The following is a 24,340-nucleotide window of genomic DNA, read 5'->3' as shown; positions in this document are numbered from 1 at the left end:
TTCACTTACTATTTATAGAATAACCTTATGTTGGAGAGGATCAGCTTTTCAAAGAGAGGGAACTAAAGCTTTCAGTATATGTTTAATAGGAATGTGAAATATAAAGAAATAACTCCAAAATGAAAGGAATCATTTGTAATTCTAAAAGAAGAATGTAAAGAATAAATATAAAATTATCAATGAGCTAAACTTAATGATTCTGTCATCTATTGTTTCATTTATTATTCTCTCTGGATGTTTATCTTGAGAATATTTTCTTAGGCAAGTTTTGCTATCCCCTCAAGACGTGTCCTAATACTAAGATATTACAAAGTTAGCATCACCTTTGCACCCTGAATATCAGCTCTAAACCCATGTTGAATTTTTGCAACTGTAAAAATTGATGTGTTAATGCATAGTGGCTTTAAAGTAATTATTCTAAGTAATATTTAAAATAATTTTTAAAAATTCTACTCTTGTGGATCATTAATCCTGCCCAGTTTAACTCTAGAAGTGTGAGAGATACTCTGTTCCTTTTTTGTTTGAAACCAATTTCATGGAGCTGTAGTTTTTTGCAGCGCTTTTATTATATAACTGGGCCCAGAAGATCCCCATCCCCCATCTGTTCACTATAATGTTTTCTTCCCATTTTATTCCAGAAGATGCCAAGACAGCCTCCTGGTGGGTTACCTTGGCAACCTCATGTGTCATGTTTTAGAACGTCCTGGGGCTGCAGTTTTATTTCCATTTGCATGCACTTCAGTCAGCTAACTGTAAATTATAAAGGTCTTTTGTAGTATCAACCTCTTTTATTCTTACAGAGTGAAAAACAGATAATTAAGATTACTGTTCAGTAAAATCTATTTATATTTAGGACTATATATAGGAACACTTAGGTTACTCTTACCTAAAGTCATGGTATTTTTCACAAGCATTTCATAAACTGATGCTGTAACAGCATATAATATAATATGCAGTGTATTATACACATAATATAATACCCAGTGTGACTGCTTGATCTCATCTTTGAAAAGCATGTCACTTTACAATCTTTTGATGACAACGTAGTTTTATTATATCAAGCTACAGATTTCCAATCAATCAAATATTGAAAGTACATCATTTAGTGTTTCTCATCCGAATAGTCCCATCTCTTTAGCTATATCTTTTAAAAAGTGTCATAATTTTTTTCTGTAAGCTTAAAATACTTTTAAGATATTTTTGCAGAAAATAGCATACAATTTTTGTTAATCTTTCAAAGGTAGACTTTTGCATTTTTATAAAAAGCAAGAGACATAGGTCTATAATTTGAGCAAAGTTATATATAAAATTGATAACAAAGCTAAAATGAAAAGTAGTTCTCTTTGAAACTCCAGCATTTGTTAGGTATCAAAGTGAGGGCAATGAATCAATGCTTTCAGTTCAGGAAGAAAGCTACAATCCTGCATGCTCCACCCTCTGCAAGATAGTTTTTGCTTCCTTGTGAAGAGTTTAGGCATTCCATGATGACTGATAACATTCCAAGAAAACATTATGCTATGAAATTGTTACATTTATTGTTTGACCCAGCCTCAATGTTACTTTGAAATTAGTAAGCATCTCTTTCAAAGAAAGGACCTCTGAAGAGCTTTTCTAGGTAATTTGGGGGACCATCATAAACTGGGCTAGCTATATTTTCTCCGTTCCTTTGTTAGGGGGATATACTGAGTACGCATCAACATGTGCAGGGTGATTCAGTTTGTATTCTCTTTTATAATGCTTCCTTTTAGGCTTCATTATTCTTAGTACGTCATATATTAGCTTTAAATTTGGTGAAGATGGTCGAAATAGATCGATTATCTTTGTTCATAAACTTTTTATTTGCCAAAATCCTCCCCATCCTAAAAGTATTAGGAGAATCTTCTAATATGGTGCATCCATTAAGGATGTCTGTATCTGAATATCATTTTTTTGGTCAATATCATTAAAGCAATATGGTTTCTTTAAATATGAATTTGTATTGGACAATTCAGTGCCTAATAAGGGCCTGGAGTAAAAGATGATTTTTTTTAACTCCAAAGAGGAATAAAATTAGCTTGATATTTTATTTATTGGTTTGGAAATCCTTTGGAGATAAGAAGGAGACAGAAGGACTGGTGCCCAGACTAACTTTGACAGTGTCATTCAGCTTGTTCATTTTAGATCAACTACCAATAAACAAGTCTTGTTCTTATAACACTATTAAAATCTTCTCCAGACTTTAGCTGTTTGTGATACCAATGATTGCTTCCAATTTTTTTTTAGGTGAACAGTTTTAATGTTTGCATATCAAAGGCAGATTGTTTCTCCTATAGCCACAGTAAGGTTGCATGAGGGTGTATATATGCTCAGTTGTGTCTGACTCTTTGTGACTCCATGAACTGCAGCCCGTCAGGCTCCTCTGTCCATGGGATTTCCCAGGCAAGACTACTGGAGTGGGTTGCCATTTCCATCTCCAGGGGACTCTTCCTGACCCAAGGATTGAACCTGCGTCTCCTGCATTGTTGGTAGATTTCTTACAATTGATCTTCCTGGGAACCCCACAGTAAGGTTCAGTTCAGTTCAGTTCAGTTCAGTCCCTCAGTCATGTCCGACTCTGTGACCCCATGTTAGCTAGCACTAAATGACAGGTCCAATAGTTACCTCTGGTTCTGAGCAGCCATGATTGAGATCATTGAGCGGATCTTCTAGTCAATGAAATGGTTTTTCATTTTAAATATTTTCAGATGAATTTATGTGCAGATGGATGAGGTAAACATCTTTTCCAGTTCATGGCATATTGTCAGTCAACACTGTTCCATGCAAAGCTTCTTTCTTGTTTTCATTCTTTCTCTTAATTTTTTATAATTTCATTGTGGTATAATTTACATATGAGAAACTGAACCCATTTAGATTGTATGATTTATAAGTTTTGACATGTGGAAACATCTATGAAATTACCATAGATATAGTTTTAAAGTCCATTATCAGAAGAGCCTCTTCGTGTATTTTGATCCTCAAAGTTTTTTTTTTTTTTTTTTTTTGACAATAAAGACTCCTGAGGTGCCCAGGGTCACACAGTGAATTGCCTCTAGCCTGAATCTTGAATTCAAGTTTATCAATTTCTGGTCTTCAAGTCTCAACATGGAATATAGAGTTTCTTTATTAAGTGTCTTGTGTCGAACTGTGTATTCTAGACAGGTCATAAACCATCATCAGGTCTGATCCAGGTGAGTGAAGTAGAGAAAGGCATTCCAATTATGAGTCAAGTTGGATGGCTGGAAAGAATATAAGCCCCCAAACAAACAAGTCTTTACTCTTGTTTATTTGTGGCTGTTGAGGAAGGACTTTATGTTTTCAGAGCTTCAGCATCCCTTTCTTTAAGCTGGAATGTCAATTCTTTGCCACTTATTTCAGACATCTATGAGTAATAAGTAAGGTGATAGATATGAAAATTCTTTGAAATTTGCAAAGTGTAAGACATATGAAGAATTTATGGACGGTAAAGTGAAGTCTCTGGGAGGAAAGTAAGTGTGTTTGTGGGGTGCCCATAGAAGTAAGTCAAAACTAGGGCTCTTACATAGTCTAGTTGATAATCCCATGATCTTCATTGACTATTTTTATTTTAGTTGCTTAGTAACTTTGTTTCATGACAACATTGCTTCCCATTGCTACAGATAGAATTAATCTCTGAAGTAACATGAATACATTTAACATAATTGTTTTAGGGTAGTTTTTCCTCCATGGTCAGGAAACTAAAGGCTGGAATTAGAACTTTTATCAGAAAATAAGATATATGCATGCTAATTCAGCATATAGCATCTTTTCATTAAATTGATTTTGTAAACAAAAATTTGTCTGACAGTTATGTCGTATTTGTTTTCCATTTTTGTCAGATTCAATCTACAAATTTTTCATGCATTTACATTTCAGGCAACTTATAATTCTCTTGATTAGTGTATCTATCCATTTCCCCATGTACAGGACAACTAATTTTATTTTTTCCCTGGGGTCTATTTTTAATATTTGTTCGAGAAAAGAAGTAGAACATGAAATGCCAGTAAAGAAATTACCATGTGTGTCATTTGCTTTCAGTTTTGAATAATATAGATGAAGTATGTTAGCCTCAGGAAAACCGTAAATGTCTTCTTACTACTTAAAGCATATGAGGACTAACTTATAACGTAAAGAAGTAGATTTTTTTCCCAAGTTACTTTTATAATAAAACTCACTTGTTGAATAATTCAGAGCGGTGGTTCTTCAGGGGGAAGAGGAGATGGTTTTGCTCCAAAGGAAGTGAAAGTATTAGTCCCTCAGTCCTGTCTGACTCTTTGTGACCCCCATGGATTGCAGCTGGCTAGCCTCCTCTGTCCATGGGATTCTCCAGTCCAGACCCTGGAGTAAGTTGCCATTCTCTTCTCCAGGTGATCTTCCAAACCCAGGGATGGAACCCTGGCCTCCTGCATTGCAGGTAGATTCTTTACCATATGAGCCACCCAGAAGCCCTTTGCTCCAAAGGAACCTTTGGTAATATCTGGAGATGTTTTGGTTTTAACAAGTGAAGGGGTGCCGCTAGTATCTAGTCAGTAGAGGCCAAGGATTAGGCTAAACATCCTACAATGCACAGGACTGCCCCAACAACAAAGAATTGTCCTGCCCCAAATGTCAATAGAGCTGATATTGAAATCCTGGCTTAGATTCAGTGGGTGACAAAATCTCATAATTGGTTGAAAGACTCACTGAGGGTTGGGAAAGGGATAAATTTTACAGTGGCAGATTGAATAGGCATAAAAGAAAGTCATGATTTCAGCATCCAGTGCTATGGTTTTCACATTAGTTTAAAAAATTAGAGACTTTCAAACGTTAGAGAAACAACCCACGTAGACTTAAAAATAAATCACACCTGAAAGCTGTTCTATCAAGGGTGTTGGGAGATCAGCTTGGTTGGTCGTTTTGCCCTTCATAGATCACTAAGGGTGGCCAGGAAGAAGGAGAAAAAAATGGAAGGGAAAATATAGTAAAAGCAAAATCCAAAAAGGTAAGCCTGTGAAGGGAATAGCAATACTGTGGTGTTCTTTGTTATTGATTTTTTGTGTGTAGTTTATTGGGTGGGTGGGGGGAAAGAGCGAGTGAGTGGGAAAGTATTCGCCAGTCTCTCAACTTTAGACGGTGCGGTGGACCCCGTCACAGGATCGGAGAGGGGGCTGGGACCCAGGGTTTGGGTTCTGAGCATGGCCACTGGTTGCAGGATGAATATCTCCGGGCTCTGGCGGACGGGACAGGGGCTGTGGCTGCGGCCGGGTGCGCACCAGCCCTCTCTGAAGGCAGGGATGTGTTGGGCGCACGGAGAGAGGAGCGCAGCCCCAGGCTCACTCCTGGGGAGCGCGGGTCTTGAGCGCGTCCTCTGCCAGACTCCGGCCTCCATGCCGCGCCCTCCCGGTGTCTGTCTATTCCCAGCCGCTGCGCCCGCAGGCTGAATGAGTATCTGTTGCTCCTGTCCGTAGCGGCTTTCAGGACCCCACGGGGAGCTCCCTGTGCCGGCTCCGGATAGTTCACGGAGAGGGCGGCCAGCAAGGCCTCTGCCCTGTGAGTTTTCCGCCAAGAAGCATGCAACAGTGTTGCTTCGAAGTTTTTTTCTGTTTAGACAACATCCCAAGAACTGAAAGTTCCAAAATAGTTCTCCTTACACCTTATTATGGCACCCCGCTCCAGTACTCTTGCCTGGACAATCCGGAGGAGCCTGGTGGGCTACAGTCCATGGGGTCGCTAAGAGTCGGGCACGACGACTTCACTTTCACTTTTCACTTTTCACTTTTGCATTGGAGAAGGAAATGGCAACCCAATCCAGTGTTCTTGCCTGGAGAATCCCAGGGATGGGAAAACCTGCTGGGCTGCCGTCTATGGGGTCGCACAGAGTCGGGCACGACTGAAGTGACTTAGCAGCAGCAGCAGCACACCTTATTACTATTATTATTACTTTTTGGAGGAGAGGTGGGGAAAGGTGGACTAGGACATGGAGAAACTGGGGGAAATTTGACCCAATGAAAACAGTAAATATTTTAATTAGCGTATTTATCCTTTACTTTCCTCATTCCAAGCTGTTATCTTTTATTCCTTTGAACAAATATGACCTAAAGTTAGACTCAGTGAAAACTCAGGCAATTTGATTCCAACTTGAGCTTCATCCAGCCCGTTTCTCATGAGATACACTGCATATAAGTTAAATAGGCAGGGTGACAATATACAGCCTTGACATACTCCTTTCCCAGTTTGGAACCAGTCTATTGTTCCATGTCCAGTTCTAACTGTTGCTTCCTGACCTGCTTACAGATTTCTCAAGAGGCAGGTCAGGTGGTCTGTATTCCCATCTCTTGAAGAATTTTCCACAGTTTATTGTCATCGACACAGTCAAAGGCTTTGGCATAGTCAATAAAGCAGAAATAGATGTTTTTCTGGAACTCTCTTGCTTTTCTGATGATCCAGCGGATGTTGGCAATTTGATCTCTGGTTCCTCTGCCTTTTCTAAATCCAGCTTGGACATCCGGAAGTTCACAGTTCACGTACTGTTGAAGCCTGGCTTGGAGAATTTTTAGCATTACTTTACTAGCATGTGAGATGAGTGCAACTGAGCATTCTTTGGCATTGCCTTTCTTTGGGATTGGAATGAAAACTGACCTTTTCCAGTCCCGTGGGCACTGCTGAGTTTTCCAAATTTGCTGGCATATTGAGTGCAGCACTTTCACAGCATCAGGTTTCAGGATTTGAAATAGCTCAACTGGAATTCCATCACCTCCATTAGCTTTGTTCATAGTGATGCTTTTGAAGGCCCACTTGACTTTGCATTCCAGGACATCTGGCTCTAGGTGATTATCTGGGTCATGAAAATATTTTTTTGTCTAGTTCTTGTGTGTATTCTGGGTTTCCCTGGTGACTCATATGGTAAAGTGTCTGCTTGCAATGTGGGAGACCTGGATTTGATCCCTGGGTTGGGAAGATCCCCTGGAGAAGGAAATGGCAACCCACTCCAGTACTCTTGCCTGGAAAAATCCCATGGACCGAAGAGCCTGGTGGGCTACAGTCCATGGGGTTGCAAAGAGTCAGACACAACTGAGCAACTTTACTTTCACTTTCTGTGTATTCTTGCCACCTCTTCTTAATATCTTATGCTTCTGTTAGGTCCATGCCATTTCTGTCCTTTATTGTGCCCATCTTTGCATGAAATGTTCCCTGGGTATCTCTAATTTTCTGGAAGAGATCTCTAGTCTTTCCCATTCTATGGTTTTCCTCTATTTATTTGCACTGATCACTGAGGAAGGCTTTCTTATCTCTCCTTGCTGTTCTTTGACTCTGCATTCAAATGGATATATCTTTCCTCTTCTCTTTTGCTTTTGGCTTCTCTTCTTTTCACAGCTATTTGTAAGGCCTCCTCAGACAGCCATTGTACTTTTTTTGCATTTCTTGGAGATGGTCTTGATCCCTGTCTCCTGTACAATGTCAAGAACCTCCGTCCATAGTTAATCAGGCACTCTGTCTATCAGATCTAATCCCTTGATCTAATCCCTTGAATTATTGTCAAATTCAGACTTGAGTTGAAGAAAGTAGGGAAACTTACTAGAGCATTCAGGTATGACAAAGACCTTATTGAGGGTAAAATACAGAGGGGTCTAATTAGACAAGTGAACCTAGTTTAATGGAATAATCCTGTTCAGCTGAAACTAGGACCTGGTAACAAAATGGTAAAGTTGTTTCAAAAAATTTAAAAATGAATTCCCATTGTCTCTTACCTGCATCTAGAGTTACTGTTGATGTTGTATGAAAATAAAGTTTAAGGTTAATTTTGCTAATTGTTTTTAAACCCTCCCTGGCACTGTGCTTATCTTACTGAGAGATACTTAGGAAGAATTCTGTGAATGTAATTTATTTGAAAGAGGAGAATTTGTAGGGTGGGGGGAGCAGAGTGGGGAGCATAAGGCCACTTATTATTTCATTTATTGAAATAAACTAATGCCAAATCTGTAAGCTAAGCTACTTTCAAAAAAACTTTAGTTTCATGTATGGTAGGGTAAAAGGAGGCTGAAAATTTTTGTTGGAGTTTTGCTAACTAATTGGGTAGTCTAAGACCAGTAACTTAACAGTTTGGGGGCAGTTTCTTCAACCTTAAAAGATAGTCAGTGGTTTGATTAGTGGGAATATATAATTGTTTTCCAGGCTGTAACATGAATAATCATCTTCCTCACTCCTAACAGCCTTAGGTGGACCCAGTGAAGGTGGGATGATGCTTCCCAGGTGCTTCTCATCATGATCTTTTCCCCTACCCACCCTATCAGGAGATTCTTGAATCCTTATAAGACTAAAGACTGGGTAAGTTGTCTAACTTTACAAACTGCTGAGTATTTGACTATCCTGCCAAATATTTTCTTTAGTCATAATGTTTTCTTAAGCAAAAGTCGTAACAACATAGGTTTAAATTGGGTTGAGTGGTGAATGATTTACCTTAGAGTTGTATATGAAATGTTGTTGTTAAGTTGAAATATGTCTAAATGTGAGTGTGGCACATACAATTAAAGGTACTGTGTGTAGGCCTAGACATTCAAGAATGAATACTGTTGAGGTCTTTCTGGGCTACGTAAAAATACCTTTATAAGTTAATTAAACCTTTAATTTCTAATTTGGTTCACTTGTATCTCCGACCTCCTGGATAAGGTCCTGTGTAAATTGGGCTCATTTGAGCCCCTTCTTGGCCTTAAGATGTGCACTGTTTTCACTAAAATTTACCTTGAATCATTATTTGCAATGAATTTTTATTTTGAGTACATGAGATTTTTTATGATTGATATGCCATGCAAATAATCTAATTTATTTATATGGATTGCTATAGTATTGAATATAGACATGTTAATATATGTGAAGGTAAGTATAATATTAAATTTGCTGTCTGATTAGATCATGAATATATATATGTGTGTGTATGTATATATATAATTTTGAAGGTTTGGGGATTTGGTACTGCATTTCCTGGTAGATATTAATAATTTGAGTCAAAAAAGACCTCAGCCATTGATGAGGTGTTACTTGGAATTCCTTAGGTGGGACGAATAATCTACGTAGATGAGATTCTATAAACCTGTTCATCAGATATTTCCAAGGTTATATTTGGGTAAATTCTCCTTTATGTCTTTAATCTCTAAGATATAACAAGTGTTAACATTGGGGAATTTGAACTAAGGAATATAAGAATTGTGCCAGTGTGTTGGGCACATTTCAAGTCAGATCTGTACCATTCACATAAGACTTGGAAACAAGATAATTAAAGTGTAGTTTTCAACCGAGTTTATCAGTTACTAGAAAGATAAATTAGGGGTAGCTAGAGGTTTGATGAAAATGTTAAGATCTATGGAGAGGCTTGTTTGGGTCAAATTAACGGTACTTCACCCATTTTCTATGGAGGAATGGAATGAAAGCGTTTTTGAAGAAGGGAATGTTTTCCCATCACCTGAAATTAAGTTGGGGAAAGTTCACAGAATCTGTTCATAGGGTTTGGTAATGTTTGTTGGCATTTGGAGGTTCATAATTACATGTATTTAAAAAGATGACACAAATGTCCCTGCCTGAGCAGAGTTAGGAAGCTGCATTAGGAGTAAACTGCAGTGACATCTTTCCTGGTAGCTCAGACGGTAAAGCATCTGCCTGCAATGCGGGAGACCTGGGTTCAATCCCCAGGTTGGGAAGACCCCCTGTAGAAGGAAATGGCAACCCACTCCAGTACTCTTGCCTGGAAAATTCCATGAATGGAAGAGCCTGGTAGAGCAAAGCCTGGTAGATCGCAAAGAGTCAGACATGATGGAGCAACATCACTGGCAGTGACATCTGTCGTGGGAGAAGGCTGTATACATTTGATTGATTCTTGGGAAGAAGTTGGCCTGAAAACATTTGGAAAGTTTTTCTAACCAGGAAGACCAAAGGTGGACCTCTGAAAGTGAATAGAAGCCACCAGCAGTGAGGAATATTTCATGTCAGAACAAGTTGAGTGTTCTGTTGGGTGTCCTTGGAGAAATGGACAGATGTGTTCCTTCTCACCCCAGTCAGGATTTGTCCTCTGTTGCCCAGAAGACTCAGCCTCTATATGACATTGGCACCTGTCCCTTCCTCCATGTGACCCCTAAGGGTGACTGTCTAGTGAAGGGGGAAGGACTCAGAGAAGAAAGCACCTAACCTGGTCACTGCTACAGGCTTATTAGCCTGAAATGGGCTCAAGATGGGAAAAGCAGAGGTTTCACCTTTATGAAGTTTGAAATTTGATTATTACATTAGGTGGACATTTTAGCTAGTGAAATGGGATGATCCTTTTGATTAAAGGGAATTGGAAAACTGTGGATACTTCTTAAGGTTTTATCTAGGAACAGGAAAAGAATTATCCCTGAGAAGAAGGTTGAAAGACAGTGGGAGAAAGTTTTTTATATTTACTAGGGAGTCTAACTTCCTCAAAGAAATGATTATTCTGTGATTCCTTTGTCTTTGGCTCAGCTGTGGGATCTTGGCCAATGTGCTTAATTTGTCCAAAGCTTTGGCTTCTATAGCAGTACACGGGCATAATATTCGTACTTATATCAAATCTTATTGTGAGAAGCAAATGTTACTAACACAATGCCTGACACAATGTAGGAAGTGAAGGTGAAAGTCTCTCAGTCATGTCTGACTCTTTGCAACCCCATGGACTGTACAGTCTATGGAATTCTCCAGGCCAGAATACTAGAGTGGGTAACCTATCCCATTGCCAGGAGATCTTCCTGTCCCGGGAATTGAACTGTGGTCTCCTGCATTACAGGTGGATTCTTTACCAACTGAGCTCTCAGGGAAGCCTGATGGTTCAGTATAGGCTCAGTTAGGTGCTAATTTATCTGTTTAGGTGAATTATTAGAATGACTTGGCTGAGGCAATAGAAATCAACAGATTTTGAGCCTGGGCTGAAGAAAGTGGTGACCAAAGGCACAAACTTGTCTGATGCCTTGATTCTGGCTTCTACTCCCAGATGTGAGGAAGGAAGCATCAACTTGCCTAACCAGGTTTTTCCAACACCTTTAAAAGTAAACACAGTAAAACAGCTTCTTAAAGATACAACTGAATATATATCTGTCAAAATAGGGGCACAAACCAGGGCTTCTCTGGGCCATTTATATAAAATAATTTTAGGGGAAAAATAAAGATTCAGGTGAAGTTGAAAATGGAGTCCAGTTGTTGAAGGCAAAGGTAATACTTAAAAGTCAGATCGCATAGAAGTCTAAATCCAAATGCCAGTGAATTATTTTCAGATAATACCGCATTAAAGGCACTTGTGGCTGTGGATAATACGTAAACATTTGAAATCTCAGAACCACTACTTTGGCTTCAAACACCAGGAAGGTGTTTAAATGGTGAACAAGGAATAGCATCACTTTTGCTTTCTTTGAGTTTATATGTTCCAGTTGTTTGTGAAAAATAAACCAATGTATTATGAAATTAAAGACATACACTAAACTCCAGAGGAGTGACATGTGGTTAGGAAGGCACTAAAAATATGCAGATGGATTTTGCTATTCTCATAAACATAAAGGCTCGATTTGGTTTTGGCCTTTTTGTTAACTTTTAGTAAAATTACTCAAGTAAGTATCTGCATACCAGGGAAAATAATCTCAATTAAAACATCCAAAAGAGAAGACGTCCAGCTCACTGTGGCTTGTTCAGCCACACAAATTGAGCTATAATATGTATAGATGTATAAAAGAATACCCATGGTGCATTTTTCTGTTCTTTAAAAGAAGTAAAAGTACCTGGCTCTTTGATCTTGTGTCTAGTCTCTCGCCTTTTTAAACATGGTTCCAAGGACACTTATTTCTCCATAAATATGTAATCAGTAGGAGCTGACAAAATAACTTTGTGCAACTCCGTGTTCATTTTCCCTCCACAGCTTCGTAGCTCTTAAATTAGAGATTAAAAATATTCGAAGTGTGGGAGGCAGAGGATCAGTGCAAATCCATCTGAACTTGAAAGAATCTTTTGATATTTTTAACAAAGTGTCCATATTGGGATGAACAGTATCATTATCTTCTCGTGGAATAAACTACTGTTTTTAGAAATGAACCCAAGTTATGAAGAGCAGTAAATATTATAGTTTTAGTGACAATGTTGTTATAAATATAGGGTTGGGTATTTTAAAACTCATTTCATTTCTGTCTTGTCTTCTGAAAGCAAGTGTTTAAAACAAGCCTGGAATGTAATTTTGAATCAACAGTGTGCTTGCAGGTCTTTCTCCCTCATTTTATAACTGAATCTTAGATTGAGATTCTACATCGATTAGTAGGACTTGGACTGGAACATAAACCTTGCTGTACATCTTTATGATAAAAAGAAGTCCAGGAAAATTAAGATTCTGTGACAGTGACCTTTTTTTTTTAAAGGTTTGGATTTTGGGGGACAGATTTAGGTGAGAATAACTTAATTTGATATAATGTTAGTCGCATTTAATAAAGGACTAGGAAATAATAGTTTTAAATCATTTATCTTAATTATTTTAGTTTAGAGATGTAAAACCATAGTTTGAAAATATCCAAGAATATTTGAGAGAACATTTACCTGGATAAAGCCACAGGAATTACTGTTTATCATTCTTTCCTTCTTTAGTAGGATATGGCAATCTTTCTTAAAATTCTCAATATTTTTCAACATTTTCTAGATTGTAACTTTTGTTGAATTAAAGCACAATTCTTAAGGAATTTGAACCAGCTTTCATTTCAGTTATTTAGTTATTTTTAATAGTACTCATTTTATAACATTAATTTCAGTGCTTGATGTATTGAATATTTTATTATGTGCTGCTGTATGTACTTGAATGTTCAAATTCTGGTAAACTCTAGTAGTTCTGAGCAACATCATGTTTGTCAAATTTACTAACTGCTTGGCATACCAGTTTTCTTAAATAGCCTTATAGGCATTTACTGAACTGTATACTAAAAATAGTTTATTCATTTGTAATCCGTATGATACTATATTGGAAAAGGGAATGGCAACCCACTCCAGTATTCTTGCCTGGAAAGTTCTATGGACAGAGGAGCCAGGCAGGCTACAGTCCCTGGGGTCGCAAAGAGTTGGACGTGACTGAAGCGATTTAGCATGCACACACACGAGACACTATATATGTATAGAAATTTATTTGCCAATAAAAATCCCACCTATCTGATAATTTTTATCGATAGAATAATAATTGTTTAATAAATAACATAATTGGCACTCTGAAAGAAATCAAACTGTGGATGAATTAAATCATTTGTTATTTTTAGTCTAGGCTATCTTTAAACCTTAATTAAAGAGGATGTTAAACTTGTTAACTTAAATGATTTGTAAGGCAAATGATTGTGTTGCCACTTGTTATGAAATCAGTAGATTTTGATATAAAGCAATGAATTAAATAACCACTCCATTTTCTTTAAAAGCACTTGACTTTCTGTAAGTTTTAGAATTGCATCTACTCTTCAAACTTCTTTTCATTAAATTTCTCTTCAACCACCATGATTTAAGGTAAAATACCTTTTGTAGTGGGTAAGAAGTGATGCCCTTAATTTAACCAACCATGTGACAGACGTGATGTGAAAATAGTTAAGTAACAGTGAAAGCTATTCCTAGAGACAAGTCAAACACACTGCATAGTTTCACAGGAATTTTCATCTGTTTAATGTATAGTGACGTTTGAATCATTGGGAGTATTTGAAGAAAGGTTTGGGTCATTAAATAAAGGGTAGATGGTAGTTCATCCATGTTGGTTTCTGAAATTGGCTATAAAATGTTTCATGAAATAAATTCCTCCCACTTGCTATTTTGTCCCCCGTATGTTTGATACTGTGCATGTGAATATCAGGCTGAAATAGTGGGACTTAAGTACTTAATTAGGTGACTCAGAATTCGATATTAAGTATAGGAGTATGGGTCATCTCTAAATATTTTAAACCTTGTGGCTAATATATCATAATATATTTAAGGCATGGTTGAAACTGGATTGTCTTCTAGTAAAAGTTCAAGAATCCAGAGTTGGATTTGACTGTTTTAAAATTACATGCTCATTAACTTGTAATCAGTGCTGTTGGTTTATCACAAAACAGTATTCTTGTTAGCAGAAATCATTGTCACCATGAGAGTACTTTCAATCACAAGCACTAGAGATTTGATACTGACACATGTTGAGAGGATGTCGCATTCAATTAAAACAAAACTAGCCCATTAATGGTGAAAAATGTGTTTTCTGGAGCCAGACTGACTCTATGCAGATCTTGGCTTCACCATTTCCTAGCCATGTGATTTTTGAACAAATGGCTATCCTCAGCTGTCCTCCCATGAGGCTGAGTTTGTGAAATGGCATATTTATACATTCTTCAAAGTCTTGCTCTAAGGGTTGAATGACTTAGTATATATCAAGTGCTTAGAATGTTGCCTAGCACATTTGAATTATCAACAAATATTAGCTATTAGTTAGTTCTCCCCTTCCCACCCTCCCACTATTTTTGTCTAGCTGCGTGCATTTCAGACTACTTTGTGCTAAATTCTCACCTCTTGCTTTCTCCTGCTAGATTCATATCTTTTTGGTTTATGGAAGAAAGTAACTTCTCTAAGACTGAATTATGTGTGTATGGTTATATAAATATATGTAAAGATGTGTGTGTGTGTGTGTGTGTGTGTGTATGAGAGCCATATAAGTAATATTTTGGACAGTATATCAGGAGGATTTATAAGATTTCTCTTTAAATAGCCATATTCTTGTTAAAGACAGGAGTTTGGATCATTCTACATATGTACTTAACGTTTACAGACCTTAATAAAGCACTGATATGACATGTGCATCTTTCACTGAGTATATTAGATCACTTGCTCCCAAACTTCTTAGAAGATGCCTTTAATGATGACAGATCTCTGAACCAGCACATGATAGTCAAAGAAGTTTTTTCCTCAGAGGACACCAAGAAGTTGATGTGGGAAGCTTTCAGTTTAGTGGTTAAGACTGACTGAGAATTGCCTTTGCTACTCAGCAGCTGTGTAATCTTACACAAGTTACTTAGTCGCAACTCCTCTTTAAAACAGCTTGAATTTGACATTCTTGTAATCCATATAAATGCTTTATTATATTTCAGACAATGTTGCTCATAGTTCAAATGATTAAAACAGAAGCTGGCAAAGAGCAAAGCATGCAAAATGAAATTGCAATTCTATAACTCTTACCAATTGTTTCAAATGTTTACCTTGATTTTATGAAGAGAATGAATAAAAAACCTCACAATTATTTCCTCCTAAATGAAGCGTTCTGTAAGGACATCTCTGGTAGTGGACCTCTACAGCATTTTTACATATGAACAATAATTTTTTTTAGTGAAAGTAGTATTTGCATAACAGCTTGTCTTAACTTTAATTTGGAAACATTAAAAATTAATGTCAAGGTACAAAATTGGGTTGTATCCCACACTTGAAATATTTTTTGAGAACTTGAAAAAACCTCAATGTCACATGATTTGTCAGTTCTATAAGTGTTTACTTCCCAATTTTTCTACAGAATAATCAATCAACTCAAAAGTCGTGAGAAACTGAATTTTGCTTTGGCTATGGAAACAGCCTCAGAAACACCAATTCTAGATATACCTAACCACATCTTGTCTGGCCAAGATCTAAACAAAAAACGGATCCTATAATAAAAGCAAATTTTTGACTATAGGAAAAAGCAATTTATGACTTCCCCAGTGGCAGATTGAACAAATGTTGAGACTTTGGAGGAACTATTAATGTGGGAAAAATAAAAAGACATGCTTCTTTCAAAGATCCGCTCCCTTAAGGTTAATCTCAGCAAATGAGTCACCACATCAAACCCCAACCCAGAAAGTTGTGTTTTAATAAAAGGTTGGCAAAATAGAAGTTTTATTCTCCAAATGTGCAAGTCCACATTTTACTAGTTTTTCAGAACATTAGATAAGAGACCCATGTAAAATGAAAAGAGGTGGGTTTTGAGCTAAAAATTAATTCTGAATGAGCCATTATTAAAACTTTCATCCTTGTGATGGACCAGCTGCCGGATTGCAGGCTCACACTGAATCACTCAAGGCTTACAGAACACCCAGTGTGTGCTGGGCACTCAATAGTGCAGTACCATCTCTGGGATATATTGAAGAATCACAGATCTCCTTTTAGACATAAATCATTTTACTCCGCCCAGGACCTTTTCAAACAAAGTGGAGGAAAGTATAAAATGAATCTTTTACTGGAGTTGGCTTTACTGCTTGGAAAGGAAACTTATTTGTAGGCTCTACTTATAACTGTGACACAATAATTATGAAACCCCTTTCAGTTAAATAAAACAAATGCTAAAGGCTTTTTAAAATATTCTCACCAAGAAATAAAGGATCTTTTAGAAATACTTTATAAGACATCTTGCCAGAGTAGTGACATGTAAAGAAGTTTATAGCAGCTACAAGTGTCTGCATTGTGCAAAGGCACTTCAGTCGTGTCCGACTCTGTGCTACCCATGGACTGTAGCCCACCAGGCTTCTCTGTTCATAGGATTCTCCAGGCAGGAATGCTGGAGTGGGTTGCTGCGCTCTCCTCTAGAGGATCTTCCCAACCCAGAGATTGAACCCACATCTTTTAAGTCTCCTGCATTGGCAAGTGGGTTCTTTACCTCTAGCACAACCTGGGAAGCCCATAAGTATCTAGGGAGCTGCAAAAACAGTTACGTTATTGTACCTGTTTTAAACCACATTCTGCCAAGAAGTAGAAAAGCATAAGAGAGGAGTGTTTTTTATTTGCTTGTTTTAATTAATTAAAAAAAATTTTTTTTACTCTTTTTTCAAAGGTTTGTTCTGGTAGGAAATGGAGAAGCCTGATAAAAATTTATACTTATTATAGATAAGTCCAAAGTTGCCTTGCCCCTTCTCCTTTTTGATTTGTATTGGAGTGTGGAAGAACAAGGGAGTAGAAATGAGAAGGGAATAATCTGGCAAGCGAGTACCTACAAGATGGAAGTTGTAGAGACTAGAGAACAAGGAGATAAAAGGTTTCTGTCATTTAGAACACAGAAAAATATTAAATTAAAATTCTGAGATTAAGTAGAGCTAACAATGGTGTAAAAGGTATTCATTTTGTAAAGAAAATATTTTTCTACATAATTATCTAATTTAAAAGTTAAGGTTCAAAAAGATCCTGTGCTCAAAAGTATAAAAAGAAGTAAATTAACTATTTTAGGTGCAGACAAACATTCATCTTACTTCTTTAAACAGATTCTTATGTGTTGCTAATTTAAAAAACTTATTTTGTAATAGTATTTTAAACTAGTGATTAGCAAAGAAGTAATAACTCTCAATTTACTATATATTTGCCGTCTCTAACTTTGCATCTCTTGCTTCCTATTAAAACCATTCCTGTCAAGTCCCATCACTCTTAAAAAACTACCCCTGTTCACTTTTATCTTTTTATACTTAGTTTTGTTGGATTTTCTCTCCTCTGGCTATTTTTTATGCATCTCTATTACCTCTGTTTTACGAATATGACTTTTTTCTCTTTTTAAATGGTTGAGCACACAAATCTCCCTTTTTCTCCCCAGCTTTATTGTGATATTATTAACAAAATTGTTGAGATGCTTAAAGTGCCCATTATCATATACATTGAAAGGATCCCCCCTAGTTAATTATCACACATTTGCCTCAGAGATTTATCTTTTGGTGTGTGAGAACATTTCAGTTTTCCTCTTAGCAAATTTCAGTTAATAGTATCACACAGTGGTGTTATCAGCTGTAGTTGCCATGCTGTTTGTTAGACCCTCAGATCTTATAACTGAAAGTTAATACCCTTTTGCCAACATTGTCTTATTTCCCCCAACCCTTAGCAGCCACTTTTCTACTGTTTCTGTGAGTTTGATGTTTTATTTATTCCACATAAGTAATGCCATGTAGTCTTTGCCTTTCTGGCTCTGATTTGCTTCACTTAGCATAATGTTTTAAGGTTCAGTGCAAATTGCTGCAAATTTCAAGATTTCCTTCTTTCTCATGGCTGAATGATATTTCACTGTCTATATACACCACATCTTGTTATCCCTTCCTCTGTTGATGGGCACTTAGGTTGTTTCCATAGTTTTCTGGCCATTTAAAACATCTCTAAGTGAAGTGAAAGTTGCTCAGTTGTGTCTGACTCTTTGCGACCTCATGGACTACCTCATGGACTATTCAGTCCATGGCATTCTCCAGGCCAGAATACTGCAGTGGGTAGCCTTTCCTTTCTCCAAGGAATCTTCCCAACCCAGGGATGGAAGCCAGGTCTCCCGCATGGCAGGTAGGTTCTTTACCAGCTGCGCCACAAGGGAAGCCCTAGAATACTGGAGTGGGTAGCCTGTCCCTTCTCCAGGGGATTGTCCTGACCCAGGAATAGAACCAGGGTCTCCTGCATTGTAGGCAGATTCTTTACCAACTTAGCTATCAGGGAATATTAAGTTTCTGCCTCTTCGATGATGTCCTTTAAATTTTTTTCTTCTGCAGCCCTCACCCATTTCACTAAATTATGGATAATTAAAGTTAAAGAATGAATTGATTATTATCTATGAGTACATTTTGTGATTTACAATCATAAAAGAACTCCAACCAGAATGCATGTCTCAGGCATGGATGCTGTTTTCCACTCTTTTTTCAGTGCCCATAATAGCAACAGACACAGCACTGGAATAGAGATGAGGATCAAACAGTGAGAAATTATGTTAAAATACTGCATTGTAGTTGTTGTTAAGTTGCCCTGTCATGTCCAACTCTGTGATCCCATGGACTGCAGCATGCCAGGCCTCCCTGTCCCTCACCATCACCTGGAGTTTGCCCAAGTTCATGTTCATTGCATCGGTGATGTTGTCCAGCTATCTCATCCTCTGATGCCCTCTTCTCCTTCTGCCATCAATCTATCCCAGCACGAGGGACTTTCCCAATGAGTCATCTGACCAAAATACTGGAGTTTCAGCATCAGTCCTTCCAGTGAACATTCAGGGTTGATCTCAATTAAGATTGACTGGTTTGATCTCCTTGCTGTCCAAGGGACTTGCAGGAGTCTTCTCCAACACCACAGTTCAAAGGCATCAATTCTTTGGCGTTCTGCCTTCTTTAAGGTACAGCTGTCATAATCATATGTGACTACTGGGAAGACCATAGCCTAGACTATACAGACCTTTGTTGGCAGAGTTATGTCTCTGCTTTTCAACACACTGTCTAGGTTTGTCATTGCTTTCCTGCCAGGAAGCAGTCATCTTCCGATTTCATAGCTGCAGTCTTTGTTTGCAATGGCTTACTAATTAACTGTTTTTAAATATGAAGGTACTCGAGACTTAAAGGTGGGGAGAAACCAGTGGAAGGTGGTTATTAATAGGTTTCCTTGAAATATTTCCTCAAAATTTATGAATATGACAGGTGTTCACAAGTATAGGGGTGATTATGGGAATCTTATCAAACTATAATAATAATCAGAAAAAGTTAATTGTGCATACATTAAAAGAATCAAAATGTCATAGTAGGTAGTGGAGAGGTGGACATAGGATATTATCTTAAAAAATGAAAGAAGAACTTACGGAGGTATTTTCCTCTTACTTTTTTAGGGTATTTTCTTATGATTTTCCAAACAAAATGACAGGATGTTATGATGTGATCCTTTAACTTTGAATCCTACATTGCAGTCAGTATAAGAATCTCTTTTAGAAACAGGCACTACCTGTTTTCCCAAAGATTTTTAAAATTAGTGCTTTGATATTAAAATTAATCTTTTCTGAAACTTACCATGGTGGATTCTTTCTTCAGCTTTTAATTTGTTTAACTCTGATATATCACCATTTGTCTATGGCTTTCCGATTTATTGTAAACAATACACTACTTATAACATTTTACTTTGTAAATGATTTAAATATTGTTATCACAGTATTTTCAAATATTATGAATATTTGAAATATTCACAGTATTTCATAGTATTTCTTTCAAATATTTCACAGTATTTTTAAATATTGTTACCACACTCTAATTGACAGTGAGGGACTGAACAGTAAGATTGAGCAATGAAGATGGTAAACAGTAAATTGGGGGAGGTATGACTGCTAACCTGCTTCACAGGTCATCAGTTCACTTATAAATTAGTTTGGGCAGTGATATTTTGCTTTTCTATCCTACTTTATAAGTTCACAGTGTTTTGGAAAATGAATGTTAGAGTAATGGGAAATCCTGATAAATATTTGAAGCTAGAGGTGTATCAGTTCAGTCGCTCAGTCATGTCCAACTCCTTGCGACCCCATGAATCGAAGCACGCCAGGCCTCCCTGTCCATCACCAACTCCTGGAGTTCACTCAGACTCACGTCCGTTGAGTCTGTGATGCCATCCAGCCATCTCATCCTCTGTCATCCCCTTCTCCTCCTGCCCCTAATCCCTCCCAGCATCAGAGTCTTTTCCAATGAGTCAACTCTTCGCATGAGGTGGCCAAAGTACTAGAGTTTCAGCTTTAGCATCATTCCTTCCAAAGAAATCCCAGGGCTGATCTCCTTCAGAATGGACTGGTTGGATCTCCTTGCAGTCCAAGGGACTCTCAGGAGTCTTCTCCAACACCACAGTTCAAAAGCATCAATTCTTTGGCAATCAGCTTTCTTCACAGTCCAACTCTCACATCCATATATGACCACTGGAAAAACCATAGCCTTGACTAGATGGATCTTTGTTGGCAAAGTAATGTCTCTGCTTTTGAATATACTATCTAGGTTGCTCATAACTTTTCTTCCAAGGAGTAAGCGTCTTTTAATTTCATGGCTGCAATCACCATCTGCAGTGATTTTGGAGCCCCCCCAAAATAAAGTCTGACACTGTTTCCACTGTTTCCCCATCTATTTCCCATGAAGTGATGGGACCAGATGCCATGATCTTCGTTTTCTGAATGTTGAGCTTTAAGCCAACTTTTTCACTCTCCTCTTTCACTTTCATCAAGAGGTGTATAGAAAGTATTCTTAAGGGCAAATTGTGACTTGACTAAGGATCAGGTGTGCCGTTCAGGGAAGCTTTCTATCCACCAGTGTCAGACTTCTCTGCCATTGGCAAGGTGGACGATCAGGTCTCTGAAGGTATTCGTCTGTGGGTGCATACCAACCATGTTTCATATAATTTCACCCAGTTTCACACGTCACACACTATTCATTCCCTTTTCTCCCATTCTCTTCCCTCTCCCCCTTTCATGATTGGTGCTGTCTTTTAAAACAGTTTCTAGCTGCTTTCTTTTTGAGATATCTTTATTTTTATTTCAAGATAGACTTTTTCCCTTAACTTTTAATTTTGTATTGAGGTGTAGCTGTGATAGTTTCAGGTAAACAGGAAAGGGACTGAACCACACATACACATGTATCCATTCTCCCAGTCTGCCACATAATATTGAGAAGAGTTGGATGTGCTATATAGCAGGTCCTTGTTGGTTATCCTTTTTAAGTATAGCACTGTGTGTACATGTGTACGGGTCCATCCCAAACTCCCTTTCCCCTTTCTTCCACCCAGAAACCATAAGATCTTTCTCTAAATCTGTGAGTTTCCTTCTGTTCTGTAAGACCATTTGTATCATTTCTTTAGATTTCCCATATAAGGGATGTCATATGGTATTTCCTCTTCTCTGACTCACTTCACTCAGTAGGAGAATTTCTAGCTCCCTCCATGTTGCTGCAAATGGCATTATTTCATTCTTTCTAATGACCGAGGAATATTCCACTGTATGTATGTACCACATCTTCTTTACCTGCTCCTCGATTGATGGACATTAAGTTGCTTCCATGTCTTGGCTCTTGTAAACAGTGCTGCAGTGAACTTTGGGGTGCATGTATCCTTTGGATTCTGTTTTTTCTCTGGATGTATGCCCAGGAGTGGGATTGCAGAGTTAGACAAACAATTTTGAGTAACTTATGCTTATAGAAAAATCAATTAGAATGTACAAGATTTCCATATATCCCAACCTCCACCTTCCTGCAGTTTTCCCTATTAACATCTTGCATTGGTATACTACATTTGTTAAAATTGATAAATGAATGTTAATACACTAACTTTATTCCACTATTTGTATTAGGATTTGCTCTTTTGGACCTTCTGTGGGTTTCACAAATGTATAATCATATATCGGCAATGAGACTGTTGTGCAGAGTAGTTTTATGCCCTAAGAGTTGGCTATGCTCTAGTCATCCCTCCCTATCTTCCAATCCCTGGAAACCACTAATCCTTTTGCTGTTTTCATACTTATTTCTTTTCTAGAATGTCGATAGTTGGCATTATAAAGTATATAGCCTTTTCACTTGGGCTTACTCATCAGTTTTTTTGGTGAATCTCCATTCTGATTGTTTTGCTGAGGTCTTCACACCTCTTCCAGTGTTCTTCATGGAAAGGATCTTAAATGATCCCATACATGCTCTCTCATTTAGGTGGCCTTGATCGTGTCTATGGAAAATTCTGATAAATACATTTTCTTTACAGCTGAGTACCAGCTGACCAGTGGGGATTAGTTCTTCACCGTGCTTTTTATCAAAAAGGTAGCTGTTGTTTGACCTTAGCCTGGAAGATGGAAAGATGACAGGCACTCATTCAGGGGATCTCCTTCCCTTACAGAAGCTCCTCTTTGCTGATATGGAGTTGGCAGATAGTGCTTCCCATCCTTCCATTCTTCGAAAAGACTCTACTGTAAACCCTCATTAGTGTAACTGAGGGGTTTAAGAGTCGTTTTACTGACTGTTGATCCCCATAAAAAATTCTTGTCTGGAACTTTACTTTGAAAGCTCAGTTTAACATCATACAGCAGAAGCAACTCAGAATATATTTTTTTCTTCAAATATTCAGAAATTTATCACAAATCCTACTTTTTCCTTTGTATGCCAAAATGACACTCAAGGAGTGACTTTCCCAGACCCCTTAATGTCATTTTTCCTGTTTTCACCTGGATACCATCTAATTGATAGTTCTAAAATATGTGGAATAAAGCAAAACTACCAGATCAGCAAATACTACAAGAAAAGGTACATGTTTGTGACATATATACATCAAATGAAAATAATATAAACTTAACAATTTTAACATTTTACCTATGAGAAGAATGGATCATGGGATTCTTGAATAAAAATAGTTATGAACCAAGAATTCTTTGACTCCCCCAAGGAAGTAGTCTTCTATAAGATATCAGAAGAAAATAATTTACAAATTATTATATATATATAAACAACTTTTTAGGTTTCTATACTGTTTTCCTCTTGCTAAGTATGAGAGCATGACCTACTTTTCTCCAACTTGTGCCTCATTGGGTATTTGGTCTATTTTATACACAGCTATTTTCTCTTTGAGTTACTCTTCTACAGAAAGCACTTCCCAAAATGACTCATTAAAAACAGTTCTGTGAATCTTAATCAGAGATTCGTAGTTTGTATTCATCCAGTTCACAACTCTGTGAATTGCCAATTTCTGTTGAATTATTTACATAGAAATGAGTACACTTTAACTGTTCATTAATTGGCAGTATCTAATATTATCTTCTATTTGCTACTTGTCTTGTGGACATTAGGAAAATGATTTTGAAATTCAGTTGGCATTTTGGGAGTTTGGCCTAGATAATCCTATTTCTGGAAAATCACTGATTTATTGCAGAACATACCTAAAAAAAAAAAAAATCTCTTCTTAAAGGTATATCACTCTTTTCTTTAATATCCTTAATACAGTCAGTGGACTCTTTTTGTTTTAAATTGTTTCCCTTCTAACAGCTGATTATCTGGAGAAACAGGCTAACATTAGCCAACAGAAGGAAGTGAAATAAAGTCGTTCAGTTGTATCCAAGTCTTTGCGACCCCATGGGCTGCAGCCTACCAGGCTCCTCCGTCCGTGGGATTTTCCAGGCAAGAGTACTGGAGTGGGGTGCCATTGCCTTCTCCAGAGGATCTTCCCCACCCAGGGATCGAATCTGGGTCTCCCGCATTGTAGGCAGACGCTCACTGTCTGAACCACCAGCGAAGTAAAGGTGACATGACAGCAGATAAAAACGTGGAACTGGGAAGCCAAACTGAGGGGATGTGAGTCCTTCTTTGTCATCTCCTGAGTTACTTTGAGTATGTTTCTTGACCTGTCTGTAACTTAGTTTTTTAATGTATGAAAACCAAACAAAAGTGAAAGTGAAAGTGAAGTTGCTCAGTCGTGTCTGACTCTTTGCAACCCCATGGACTGTAGCTTACTAGGCTCCTCGGTTCATGGGATTTTCCAGGCAAAGCTACTGGAGAGGGTTGCTATTTCCTTCTCCAGGGGATCTTCCCAACCCAGGTATCTAAGCCGGGTCTCCTGCATTGCAGACAGA

General features: G+C 37.7%; 1 long non-coding RNA gene across 1 annotated transcript in view; it reads left to right on the top strand.

Moving 5' to 3' along the window:
• The first annotated feature begins 4,938 nt into the window (after window positions 1-4,938).
• LOC121819386 (uncharacterized) overlaps window positions 4,939-24,340 on the top strand; it is a 56,408-nt gene continuing 37,006 nt past the window's right edge. The window contains exons 1-2 of the long non-coding RNA XR_006059603.2: window positions 4,939-5,014; window positions 8,223-8,337. This is a non-coding gene — a long non-coding RNA (uncharacterized LOC121819386). The remainder of the gene's footprint in view (window positions 5,015-8,222; window positions 8,338-24,340) is intronic.

This window comes from Ovis aries, chromosome 4 (assembly GCF_016772045.2).
Source record: "Ovis aries strain OAR_USU_Benz2616 breed Rambouillet chromosome 4, ARS-UI_Ramb_v3.0, whole genome shotgun sequence".
Taxonomy (NCBI): Eukaryota; Metazoa; Chordata; class Mammalia; order Artiodactyla; family Bovidae; genus Ovis; species Ovis aries.
The sequence above is the reverse complement of the archived record's forward strand: the minus strand, read 5'-3'. Positions and strand labels throughout refer to the sequence as shown.